Source organism: Triturus cristatus, chromosome 7 (assembly GCF_964204655.1).
Source record: "Triturus cristatus chromosome 7, aTriCri1.1, whole genome shotgun sequence".
NCBI lineage: Eukaryota > Metazoa > Chordata > Amphibia > Caudata > Salamandridae > Triturus > Triturus cristatus.
In genome coordinates this window covers 1,756,359,219-1,756,372,945 of record NC_140590.1, presented here as the reverse complement: position 1 = coordinate 1,756,372,945, position 13,727 = coordinate 1,756,359,219, and positions in this window count along the sequence as shown.

Genomic DNA, 13,727 nt, shown 5'->3' with positions numbered 1-13,727 from the left:
GTAGAGGTGCGGTTGTATCTAAGATCGAGGACATGGAGTTAAGGTAGTGTTGTGTCAAAGCTTGAACATCCGTTAGGCCTTCCTGGGGGAGCAGGATGTTGACGCTGGCGGATGTGGAAAGGTCTATATGGGGCTTTTTCAGAATCCTCTTCCATATTTTAGGTCTTGCAGGTTGTACTGAGTGTAATTTGACTGATTCCTTGATGAAGAAGGTGATGGCATGGTGATCGGACCAATCACATGGGAGGATTGTGCTAAGCTGTATAGCTTCTGGTTTGGCCATAACTAGGTCAAGGGTTGAGCCCTTGACATGTGTGGGGCTATTGCAGATTTGGGTGAGGTCAAGGGCGGAAAGGAATGTTTTGAGGCTATTTACTACCGGGTCGTTAGGGTCGTTCCAATGCAGATTGAAATCGCCAAGGTATATTTGGGTGTTATGTTGACCAGTGTGAGTGGTCACGATATCCATAAATTGTTCGATGAAGGTGATGTATTAATTTTCCAGACATTGATCCAGAGTCTGCTCGTAAATAGCCCAATCCTATGGACATTAAAGCCAGTACAAGATAGCCGCTGTATTTGTGGTCCTATCACTCTTACTTGAGGGTGCAGTCCTATGTCTCTCTCTATGTACTCTGAATTGGGTTGGTCCTTTTTCCCTTTCCTTGTAGGTTCTTGAGGGGAGAAGTCCTTTCACTCTTTCCACGCTCTGCACTGTCTGCATGGGATCCAGCAAGAGTCACCAAAATGGGTTAAAAAATGGACCCCCTGTAGTGTCCCAACAAAGCAAAGAAACGAAAGAGCGGCACTCCAAGTGTCCACACATTGGGCGAAGTACAAAGACAAGCCGCCTGGCTCCAGGTGCGATAGCAGTGATACTTTCGGTTTCGGTCAAAAAATAAAGTAAAATAAGAGTAAAAATATAAATGGCGTCAAAGGAGCCGACACTCCCAGCCTCCCACTGGTAAACAGGGGAGCAATCAGACATTCAGGAGCGGAGAACAGAGGACAACTCACCAGGGCACCGTTCCGATCAGGATCCCATTTGCAAAGATCGTCGGTCGCCAATGAAAAACTGCGCCTGTCCAAAGAGTCATCCAAACGGCAGCAAAGAGCACCGAAAATTGAGGGCATGTCGTGCGGGGGTCGGAAGAGCCGGACGATGCGGATTCAACAGCCTCGCTTCCCTGCACATCTGAAACGCAGCAGCGAACCAATCAAAGAGCCATGACGAGTAGAGCCAGCGACCAGGCAGTGAAGGCAGGGACGACGCAGTCACAGCGAACGATCCCGCGAGTGAGTAGAAGATAGCTTCGGAAACACCTACGTGCCTCGGTGGGGGTGAGCTGTCCGTTCCAAGGGCTTGCAGGTGGGAGGGCCTGTGAGAAACAGTTTATACAGGGATAACTACCTAATCGGTAATCCCCAAACCGGGAGCTGCTCCGGGAGGCTCCTACTCCTAGGGTCACATGTTCAGTTTACGGTTGACACGTAACTCGTATGTATGTCCGCACTGACTATTGATCTATTGTAATTTTCATGGATACAGGAAAAAGGAGGACTCTAACATGATGCTTTTATAATATCCACGCTGACTAATGGTCTATCATTATTGTAATAGATACAGGAAAAGAATACTGGAACATAATGCATGCATCCTATAGGATACGTAGAATTTGCACAAACGTATACTTATAGTGACTTACATGCTGTTTTTGTTGTACTTATTTATGAAACATTGGGTTTAGTTAGATTATGGGCACCAATAAAGTTTATACAAGGTGTAAATTAAACTTAATGTTACCAGCAAATATGTACATATCGTATTGCAAAATAAGTATTGTCATATATATGTTTGGTGGTTACATAGATCCTTATCTTTCGAGTGTTGTCTTTAATTCCTATTAGTATTTTATGTGAATAGGAAATAAGAAGGTTAAATCAATAGTTATATAATAAAGTATTCAGAATGTATTGCAGGTCATAATGTCAAATGTAGGCTGGACATGGTCTCCATGGGGATGCTAAATGATCGCTTTTTCCCAAGGTAAATCATTATTCAACCCACGTTTGAACGTATCTAATAAAAAAATCCAGTAGACTTCTCTTTTTTTACGGCTTTGTGACCTGCCTTTGTCAGCTGGAGTTTTGATTTTTTCTAAGATTCGCCGCCGAATATCTTCTGATGCGTGATTAAACTCCATATAATGTTTATTTTTCATAGTAACTGCTTGAGCATCAAAGTCTGACAGATTTGTGCAGTTGCGTCTCACTCTCAAAAATTGGGAGAATGGAGTGCTTTGCTTTTGGCATGGCGGATGGTTACTTTTAAAATGTAACAGAGTGTTTCTCGCCGTCGGCTTCACGAATAAGTCAACTTCCAATTTACCTAAATTATGTTTTATCACAATATCTAAAAATTCAACCTTAACAGTACTGATATTGGCAGTAAATTTCAAATTATCATCTGTCAAATTCAACCATGCTAGGAATTCCTGTAAGGTCTGTTCCCCATCGGTCCAGACAAAAAAGATGTCGTCTATGTATCTGGACCAATGCGAAACAGACTCAAAAAAGGGTACTATATCATTGTAAATATACTTATGTTCATGGTGGGCCATATAGATGTTTGCTATAGATGGTGCCACTGAAGCACCCATGCTAACTCCTTTTATTTGGCGATAACATTGTTGACCAAATTCAAAAATATTTTTGGTCAAAATCAGATGCAATCCTGCTAAGATAAATGGTTTTGAACAGGGAATGTTATATTTATCTATGAACCATTCTACGGCTTCTAAGGCTTCTTTCTGTGGGATATGACTATATAGTGACTATGTCGAGAGTCACCAACAGGTCTGTTTGTGGGTTGAATTTCAAATGTTCTACCTGTAAAATCATTTCTCCTGTATCTTTAATGTAGGAATTAGTGAGTGGGATGAAAGATCTTAGAATGTTATCTATATATTTTGATACTGGTTCTGTCGGAGTTCCAATGGTGGAAACTATTGGTCGATAAGGAGGATCCTCCATATTTTTATGTATTTTTGGAACTCCATAGATACAGGATGTTTTATTCTTGGACATATTCAGGTATTCATGTTCTTTTACAGTAATACTACCTGCATAAAAGCTTGATTTGTGAGATGTCGAATCTTTTGTATTATTTTACGGATAGGGTTGAAATTTACTTTAGAGTAAAAGGTCTGATCATTAAGCATGCTTTGCATTTTAAGTTTGTAGTCAAGAGAGTTGATTACTACGATGCCTCCACCTTTGTCACAATTCTTTACGGTTAATGATTGATTATGAGTGAGTGCATTCAGTGACATGAATTCTTCTTTATTAAGATTATATAAAGATTTTGGAATAAAATGGAGAGCTTGGTCAAGGCGATTTAGGACTACTCGTTCAAAAATAGCCACCTCTGGTCCTACTTGTTCAAGATTGGGAGTAACGGTGGAAGGTAGTGATACTATGTTGTTGGTCATGCCTTGATTATCTGTGGTATCTTCATTTTCAAAATATTTCTGTAATCTAATTTTACGAAAAAAAGAATGTATGTCTTGAAACAACTCAAATTTGTTAGCCGGGGCATGAGGAACAAATGATAAGCCTTTTGATAATAGAGATATACTAGCTTCATCTAAGATGTGAGACGACAGATTGAAAATGGGTATTAGTTCCCGTGTTTCCAATACTGTCTGTTCCTGGTTTCCAGGAAGTGTTGGGGGTCTTGTTGATAATGGTGATTTTGGTAGTTGTCCCTTGGGGTTGAAATCTTGCTCTTTGGCGGCCCCTGCGTGTCCCACGTTGTCCTAAAAAAGGTTGGTGTATATTTCTATTACTGTTAGATGTTTTATAGGGGCCTTCAGATTCATAAAAATGGGAACTTCCTTCTCCATCGGAGTCGGATGTATCCAAGAACGTTGTAACTTTCTGTTGTTTAGCGGTGTTTTCATTGGGATAATGATTTTGTTGATAGAAATTTTCACCTAGATATGGGTATTTTCTTTCTAGGGTATAAAATCTTTTATCTTTACTTAATTTTTCTGTCTTTCTTTTGTTTAGATATTCAGCATAGGAAGCCATTTCTTTACTTGCTTCTTCAAATTTTTTAGTTGCTTCTTCTACACTGTTTGATTTTCTAATTTTATCTTCTAGTTCATCTAGTTCAATTTTCATAATGGTAAATAATTCTTTGGCAGTTTCTATTATTAATATAATTAAATCCCTGGAACATCTGTTTGCAATCATGCTCCACTTTTCTAAAAACAGTTTGTAATGGACAAAAAGTCCTGGAATATTTCGGACTGGTAGTCCTTGTGGAATTATTCCTGCCTTTAAATGCTCTAACATAAATTCGCGGGGTGAGCTTCCATTCTTTTAAAAATTTTCTTTAAATTGAATAGCTTATTTATATCATCATTTCCCTGGGTATTTGATTTTGAACTGCTGTTGGAGGAGTTGCTAGTCCCTACTAAAATGGCGAATTCCTAATTTGAGAAACCAAATGTTTTAAGTTGAGCCATGATATTAGTTATTTCTTTAATGAAATCAGATCACAAGAATAAAGAGAAATGGAAAGAAATGAAAGGAATGAGTGCAAAAAAAGAGAAAGACAAGTGATAACGTACGTAGAAATTACAAAAACATATGTATTGTTCGTTTTAAATATATATAACTGAAAGCAGACCAAGTAACTACAGCATGCATAAAATGAAAATCAATTATCTAGATAACAACAGTATTATACATGAAATGAGAATCATTTGTCTGGATAGCAAAGAACAGTCCCGCACAGAGCTGCTGTGGGTAAGTCACATGTAAATATCAAGGACCCCCTGTGGAATAAAGTGGTTCCACAGGGGGTCATATTTTTTGTCTGGACTGATGGGGAACAGACCCTACAGGAATTCCTAGCATGGTTGAATTTGACAGATGATAATTTGAAATTTACTGCCAATATCAGTACTGATAAGGTGGAATTTTTAGATATAGTGATAAAACATAATTTAGGTAAATTGGAAGTTGACTTATTCGTGAAGCCGACGGCGAGAAACACTCTGTTACATTTTTAAAGTAACCATCAGCGATGCCAAAAGCAAAGCATTCCCTTTCTCCCAATTTTTGAGAGTGAGACGCAACTGCACAAATCTGTCAGACTTTGATGCTCAAGCAGTTACTATGAAAAATAAATTTCTAGCTAGAGGCTACCCTCACCGGCTGGTGAGGGAGTCATACAAAAGAGCACGTTTTTTTGATAGAGACCATCTCTTCAATATGAATAAGACTAAGACAGACTGTAAATTAGTATGTATCACAAAACATTCCATCTTAAACTCCAAAGTTAAACAGATTATAAATTCCTACTGGCATCTTTTAAATGGTAACCCAGAACAAAAAAAGATTACAAAGCCTGTATTTGCATATCGACGCAATAAAAATATTAAAGATTTGATAGTACACTCAAGATAGTAGAACCTTCCTTTGTACAAAAAAACATTGATGGTAGTAATCCCATCAAAGGAACAGTAAGATGCTCCACATGCAAATCATGCACTAATATACTAGAAGGTGAAAGCATGACTTTGAATAATTTCAATATAGAAGCACAGGGACTATGGAATTGTAAAACTCAGAATGTCATCTATCTTCTCCTTTGTCACTGTGGCTTAGGCTACGTAGGAGAAACATCCAGAGCAATTCAGCCCAGACTAACTGAGCATCTGTCAGCCATCAAAACTGCAAAAACAATGGCGTCTCTAGTAAAACATTATATGGAGTTTAATCACGCATCAGAAGATATTCGGTGGCGAATCTTAGAAAAAATCAAAACTCCAGCTGACAAAGGCGGGTCACAAATCCGTAAAAAAAGAGAAGTCTACTGGATTTTTTCATTAGATACGGTCAAACGTGGGTTGAATAATGATTTACCTTGGGAAAATGCGATCATTTAACATCCCCATGGAGACCATGTCCAGCCTACATTTGACATTATGACCTGCAATACATTATAAGTACTTTATTATATAACTATTAATTTAACTTTCTTATTTCCTATTCATATAAAATACTAATAGGAATTAAAGACAACACACAAAAGATAAGGAGCTATGTAACCACCAAACATATATATGACAATACTTATTTTGCAATAAGATATGTACATATTTGCTGGTAACATTAAGTTTAATTTACACCTTGTATAAACTTTATTGGTGCCCATAATCTAACTAAACCCGATGTTTCATAAATAAGTACAACAAAAACAGTATGTAAGTCACTATAAGTATACATTTGTGCTAATTCTACGGATCATATAGGATGCAAGCATTATGTTCCAGTATTCTTCTCCTGTATCTATTACAACAATAATAGACCATTAGTCAACGCGGATATTATAAAAGCATCATGTTAGAGTCCTCCTTTTTCCTGTATCCATGAAAATTACAATAGATCAATAGTCAGTGCGGACATACATACGAGTTATGTGTCAACCATAAACTGAACATGTGACCCTAGGAATGCATAAGTAGGATCTTCAAATAATATACGAAAGATAGGGAACGATGTAACCACTATATATACACCGATAATAATCATTTTTAATATGATATATACATAATTAAAGGCAATACTAGGTTTAACTCGCACCTTTTTTATATACTTTATTGGTGCCCTTAATTTCAACAAATAAAATAAGAAAATTACTATAGATGTATATTTTTGACACATCCTCGTATTTCATAGAATAAATGCTCAACGTTCTACTCTTTCTTTTCCCGTACCGATGTAAACAACAATAAACCAATAGCCAGCGCGGATACACATCACGGTTACGTGTTCATCGTAATCGGAACATGTGACTCTAGGAAACCTATCAGCTGTTCCTATTTAAACAGAAACCGGCTACACTTCCGGGTTGACTACACGATATCTCCGTGAGCACAAACCGGGGACCCATTTCATCCGAGTTACAAATATTTATCAGGTGAGAATAGCCATAATTTTATTTATCTAAGCCCCCAGCACCTCTGACGAATATCATAATGATTTCTTTTCCGGTAATTGTATCCCCACATTAGACCAGCAAGTTTTCTATACTCGAAGCTTGTCCCCTTAACGTGATTTAACGAAAAATCCGGCAAATCAGTGCCTACTTCATCTACGAAGGTAAACCATCATATCGTCACATCTTCTAACGTTCTATATAGCTTTAGTAAAGTTCTTTTCCCCCTGAATAGATTTATCAAATGTCTCTAATCCATTATTAATATTGTTTATTATCACTTCAAGACATTTTTAACCTCAACATAGTTAGCAACCAGGTCCTGCTTCTTGTCCTTATTGATACAATAAAGATTATCATTTTAACTTTTTTCATTTTTAAGTAACATAAATCGACAAAAGACACTCTAAACTAGAAAGCGGCTATTATTAGTCCTTATAACATATAAGTTATTTTATTTTTATTTTTTGAATTTCTACCCATAGATTTTAATCAAATAAAGATAAACCTGAAATAGAAGTTCCTTCCTTCGGTTTTCTTATCAAAATCAAAATTTGCTCCTTATACAAGTAGGTCACGCAGTATTAATGCAGAACATTTAAATAAAGCTTAGATAATATATAAAGGAATACCTATTGAGGTTAATTACTAGGTTATATTTACATTCTCTAGAGCGAGATTTATTTCTCGCATCCAAAGGTTTCTAACTAGAAGATTAAGTCCGCATATAGAATAAAAGACAAGTAAGCGACATTGGTCTTATTTTAAAGAAAAAATTCTTTTTATAAGCACACAGGTGAAGTAGGAAAGTAAAAACTCTATATAAAAATATATAGAGACTAAACCTGGGAATCTGGTCTATCCCTGTACATTTTCATTCATTTATATCACCATCTATGCACTTTTTTCAAAACGTTTTATTATATGCAAGAATATCATTTGATATAATTTGCAGCAATATCTATCTATATGTTCATTAACTTATAGCAGAAAGTAACACAGTTTCTTATGATTGAAATGTAAAGAGATTTATTGTTATATTTACAAGAATAAGTGCTAAATATTGTTTTAATGAAATCTTAGGTGTATTTGTGGCTACTCCTGACGAAGGCACTCACAGTGCCGAAACGCGCGTCGAAGAATTTATTTCTGCCACTCATGTATTTTAAATAGATCCATGAGACAGAGCTTGGGTGATGAAACCTGAGGTGACCTTCTCCAGACAAGTACAGTGCTCTACAAACTGGGCGGCACCCACTGATAAGGGAGAATGGACATACAGAGGACCCCTGGAAAACTGGGCTTGCAAGCTACACTAGACTGCTCTAAAGAAAAAGAGAAGGGCAACCAAATGTTAAATTCAAAAAAATCTACTGTCCAACAAGGCAACTGATGGAGGCAGAACTCATTCACTCTGCAATTGGACTACCGATGCAAACCAACCTGAGCATAGATATAGGCAACAAGGTAGGCTTCACTCCTGTCCAGAACATAGATGCTAGGACTCCTGCCATGGTAGAGGGACAGGAACTGGAACTGATAATTTCAGATAACATAGTATTCCCTTGGAAGCCACTTGATGTATTTGGTACCAAGAAGGTGCCTCAAGGGCTGCAGATGACTATAAATGCTAATGACGATGTAGTTCCTTGTGTAAAAATTGTTGGACCCTGTTAGAAATTGGGGGACTCTAGTTGGTAATGGTTTGCACCTTTGTCCAAGTAGGGACTCTTACTTCTAGTCAGGATAAGAGGGATTACACCACTGAAATAACCCCAGCTCACCCCCTTGGTAGCTTGGTATGAGCAGTCTGGCTTATCTCAGAGACAGTGTGTAAAGCATGTGCTCATAACCAATAGTAATACAGTGAAACACTACAAAAATACACCAAACCAGTTTAGAAACATACCAGTATTTGTATATATCCAAAACAAGACTAAATTGGGAAAAATCCAACATACAATACTTTAAAAATATGCACTTTGCAAGAATAGTTTAAAAACCTTGGAGTCAGTAGTTCCATCCGGTGCTACCGTGGTGCTGTAAACAACAGAATCCAACAGTTTTATATAGCGCGAACTTGGCCCGAATGTATCGGGTATCAGAGCGCTTCACATAGCACCAGTTGCATTTTTACATTCTGAGTCCAGGCATACCAAACCCCATTTCTCTACCTTGTCTCATTGGGAAGATATGCTTAGAAGATGTTATAAGCCACCTCCGAGTCTTTCCTAGGGACAGATAGCTTTGCAGTGGTGAAAAATGAAATGCACTGTAATTTACCACCAGGATATCTGACACACACCAGTACATGTCCTACCTTTACCATACACAGCACCGTGCCCACAGATCTACCTTTGGCTTACCTTAGGGGTGGCTTACATGTAAGAAAAGGGAAGATTAGGGCCTGGCAGTGGGGGCATTTGTCAGGTCGACATGGCAGTTACAAACTGAGCGCACACACTGCAGTGGCAGGTCTGAGACCCTTTTTCAGGGCTGCTTGGGTGGGTGGCACAATCAGTGCTGCAAGCCCCCTAGCAAAGTTTGATTTACAGGCCCTGGTACTCTCAGTGCACTTTCCTGGGGACTTACTAGTAAACCAAATATGCCAATCATAGAAACACCAATCCATACACAATTTACAACAGGGGCACTTGCACTTTAACACTGAACAGCAGTGTGAAAGTGCGCAGAGACACTAAACCAGCAAAAACAGAGTCAAATCTGGGAGGTCAGAAAGCAAAAAGCCAGGGGAATCACACCAAAAAGATGCCAGGTCTAACAGTACCAAAGCACAAAACATCCGATTAGCTTTGAGTAAGCACAATGTAGGGTCTGAAAATCTCATGGTAGAAAGTTTCTGTGTAAAATAACCAGAGGAATTGAAAGCAGATGTGGCCGTCTTATTATAGAAAATAACAAAATCTAAGAACCGCTTGGAACACACAAAAGGAAAGATATATTATTTAAAACAATGCTGCCAACACAGAACTGCTCATGGTGAAGAAGAAGAAGCCACTCCTTCTCCCCTAAAGTATGAAGCTGATTTAACAGACCGAAATAGCTTGCCCAACACAATACGTGACGGGAAATAATAGGCTTAACAATAAATAAAATATTGAAGGAAATGATAACACGTAGGGAGTACTTCCTGCACACATGAAAATGGCTATTAAAATAAGCATTGTTGCAAACTAGGCAGAGTAAGCTGCTCTGCTATTCTCAAAGTTTAAACAACTGGTAATGCCATATCAGTAGCTAAGAACTTGTCATATTAATTTTTGTTTCAGTGAATGAGATCTCAAGTGAACAGGGATATTACATTTTCAGTCCAACCACTGGAGGAGCACCAGGACAACATAGCATAAGATAATGCTCTCTGGAGACCACAAAAAGTGGTCAGTGGAAGAAAGCCTATAGAACAGGAAAGGAAAACTGTGTCAAAGTCAGGTCCACAGGAGATGCATCCTCAGCAGATTGGTTGGCAGTTTGGTCCCTGTCCCTTGAGGGTTCTCTAGGCAAAAAGTTTAAAAGTCCCAACTTTTAGGGTTGAGCAGGAGGAGTGCACTCCGGCACCAGCAAGGGTAATAGGACCTCCCGACAAGCACATGGGGGTCAGGTTTCATACCAACCAGAGCCACCAGCAGGGCCCAGGAAAGTGGGCTTCTTACAGCTTTTGTGGCCCTGTAATTTACAGGAGGTCAGCTAAATGACCCTCGGAGTTCACTTCTTTATCCTAGGTACAAGTGGGAGCAGGTCCTGTCCTTAGGGTTCTCCTCACAGATATTAACTGTAGGTGCTGTCTGTCTACTGGCTTCCACAGTTTCAGTAGTGTTCTGAAGAAGGTATTTGGGATGCCACATTTATGCCTGGCGCTAACTTATGTGTGTGGGTGGGGGTGACCACTAGGAAATAAAGTTCTCAGGGACAACCCTACCAACTTTGCAGCGGTTCCTGTTTGTTTGGCTGACAACCCCAAACTTCACTTCTCTACCAAATACATATGGCAAGACCTTTCTTCCCCTGGTTTGAGCTCCATGAGCCCACCCAGAGGTGGGGCTGGGGAATTGGCCAAACCCTCCCTTCACATCACTCTAAACCAGTTCTAGGGTACAATTCCCTCCCACTGGGATTTGAGACAGCCTGACTAAGGAGACAAAGGATGAGGAAAGCCAAATGTAAGGTACGGTGGGGCATATCAGCAACAACCGGCGATAATTATCGCTCAGCACTCTTAGCGTGAGGATAATTATCGCCGGAAAACGTGGATTTTTATCGCTGAGATAGCGTGCTATTAGCAACGCTTATCTCCTCAGCGATAAAAATCCTAGCGCTAACTGCCTAACTTGAGATTATCGCTGGAAACCCAGCATAAATCTCACGTAGTGTGGCGTTAGCTTGCTGATAGGGACTCACAAACTTAGCCATGATATCCACCTTCCATAGGATATCATGGCTAAGTCAGTCCTGAAGCAGGTGTAAGGAAAGTAGTGATAACAGGGATTATTGCTACTTTTCCTGCCGCTATGCTTCATAGCGTGGGGCTTGATGATAGGAGAAATGTCGCTTAGTGACATTTCTCCTGTCATGTCAGGTCAGGAACGCCCACTTTGCATCTCATTAGAGATGCAAAGCTGGGCGTTAGGAATCCCCACGCTAAAGCAAGGTTTCACGCGTTAGCGTGGGCTTGCTAATTAGGGGATAAAATTATCGCCGCTTTTCGGCCGAAAACGGCTGCAAAAGCGGCGATAATTTTTTATCGCCAGCTTGTAAATATGCCCCATTGCTTGTGACAGGTTAGGTTTCTTTGAAGTGTGACTAGTTTTGGAGCACATCCACCGAAGTCATCCTGTCAAGGTAAGATCACACTTCCCCGCCCATGGGCCTTTTGTTCCTGCTTGAGACATCAATCCACACCTCCTACTGAGGGAACCTTCAGAAGTCAGGTGACACTTGGATACAGGAGGAAGGACTTTACAGACTTTAAGCAGAAGCAAGGTTGACAGCTTAAAATGGAATAGAAAAGTGTTGACCTCACCCTCAGGTTGGATTGTGAATAACTATTTAAATGAGCCCTTGGAGTATGTTTCTGGCTGTTACTAAACCAAAATAAGTCTTATTAAACATAATACAGCACTCCAGTGCTTTCCTATAAAACAGCCAGCCTTGCCACAGTGAAAATAGGTTTTAGGGTATTTTACTGTAAGGCCATGTGTAATGTTACATTTCTACATGTCCTACTTCTAAATCCTATTCATCCTGCCTTAAGGCTGATAAGGTCTACTAAGGGTGAATTATTAATATTTAAAAGAAAGGCTTAAGCCTGTCAAGAGGGTTGTTTTGGCAAGTCAAAAGGGCAGTTTAGGTACTGCACAGCTAGGCCCAGAGTCATGTTTTACATTGTCACTCTTGTGGTAGCACAATAAGGGGTGGAGTCCACTAGAGACATTTAACTTACATTTGTCATCTTAAGTATTTTGGAGGCGTCGGCCAAAATATATTTTGGGGCCATTCAACAGAACAAATTTGAATTATGTTATTTCCTACTAATTCAAGCTCACATTATGCTCCACAATTATAACTGATTTGTTAACCTTTAACAGGATCACACACAATGAGCTGAATTATGTCCTGCGCTGGATCCCAAAAGTCCTTCAGCTGACACAGGGTCACAGTGACACACAGAAGCAGGGTGGGCTCAGTGGTGCCAAGTAGGGCATAGGGGGTGTCTAAGTATGGAATTAGGGGGAAGGTGGGTGGGTACAATGAAGTCTGACAATAATGACAACAAATATGTATTTTAGGCATAATGCTATAGATGGGTTATCTATGAAATTTTAGTTGGAACATCAAAGGATAGAAGAGTTCTACAAAAGGTGTTTTGTAACTCAGTACTTATGCAGCTATAATGATGACATAGTAGCCCTACAAGAAACACAAATTGCCTACAAAGATCTAGGATGGGTCAGAGAACTGGGCCACAAAGTGTATGTATGATTCAATCAGCCTTTCTCTTAGGAGGAGCGAGACTTGGTCAGTGTGACTGCTCTCCCCAGCGCCATCTCCGGCCTCATCGCACCCCATGCCCTCGCATCCACAAATACATCCTACTCAGAGACCTAAACCACGATGACTCAAACACAGCCTCCATCCTAGAGAAACTTACCAACATAGAACTGAACTAAAAAGTCACCGCCCCCATGCACACAGCGGGACACAAACTCGACCCCGTCTTCACCAGAGGAAACAGCATCTCCTACAGCCACACCACGGATTTCCTCTGGACAGATCCCCACTGCATCCACTTCTCCTTCAAAAAACCCACCGTGATCATTTTCCCTTGTGCTTAGATCTTATAGCTAAACATTTTCTGCTTCATCCACTGATGCAACTGGGATTGGACTTAGAAGCCACACAGTCTATAGTGAGTAATAATAGGAGGGCAGTGAAATGGCCATCTATACTAGGAAAGGTTGAACCCCTCACCTGTATCTATAATATTTTTAGTGATCTTATAATGCACTTCTTAAAAGGGTACCATGAAAGGTTATTAATAACGCAGACTCATCAAAAGCTGATTGGATGTGTAAAACCACATCTGACTAAATCCGTGTCTGGGAAGACTAGATGTATAAAGAAGATTGGGTCGTCTAACCCATGGTTCGATAATGACTTTGCATTGGCTAAACAAAGTTTAATCAGGGCTTTGCATACC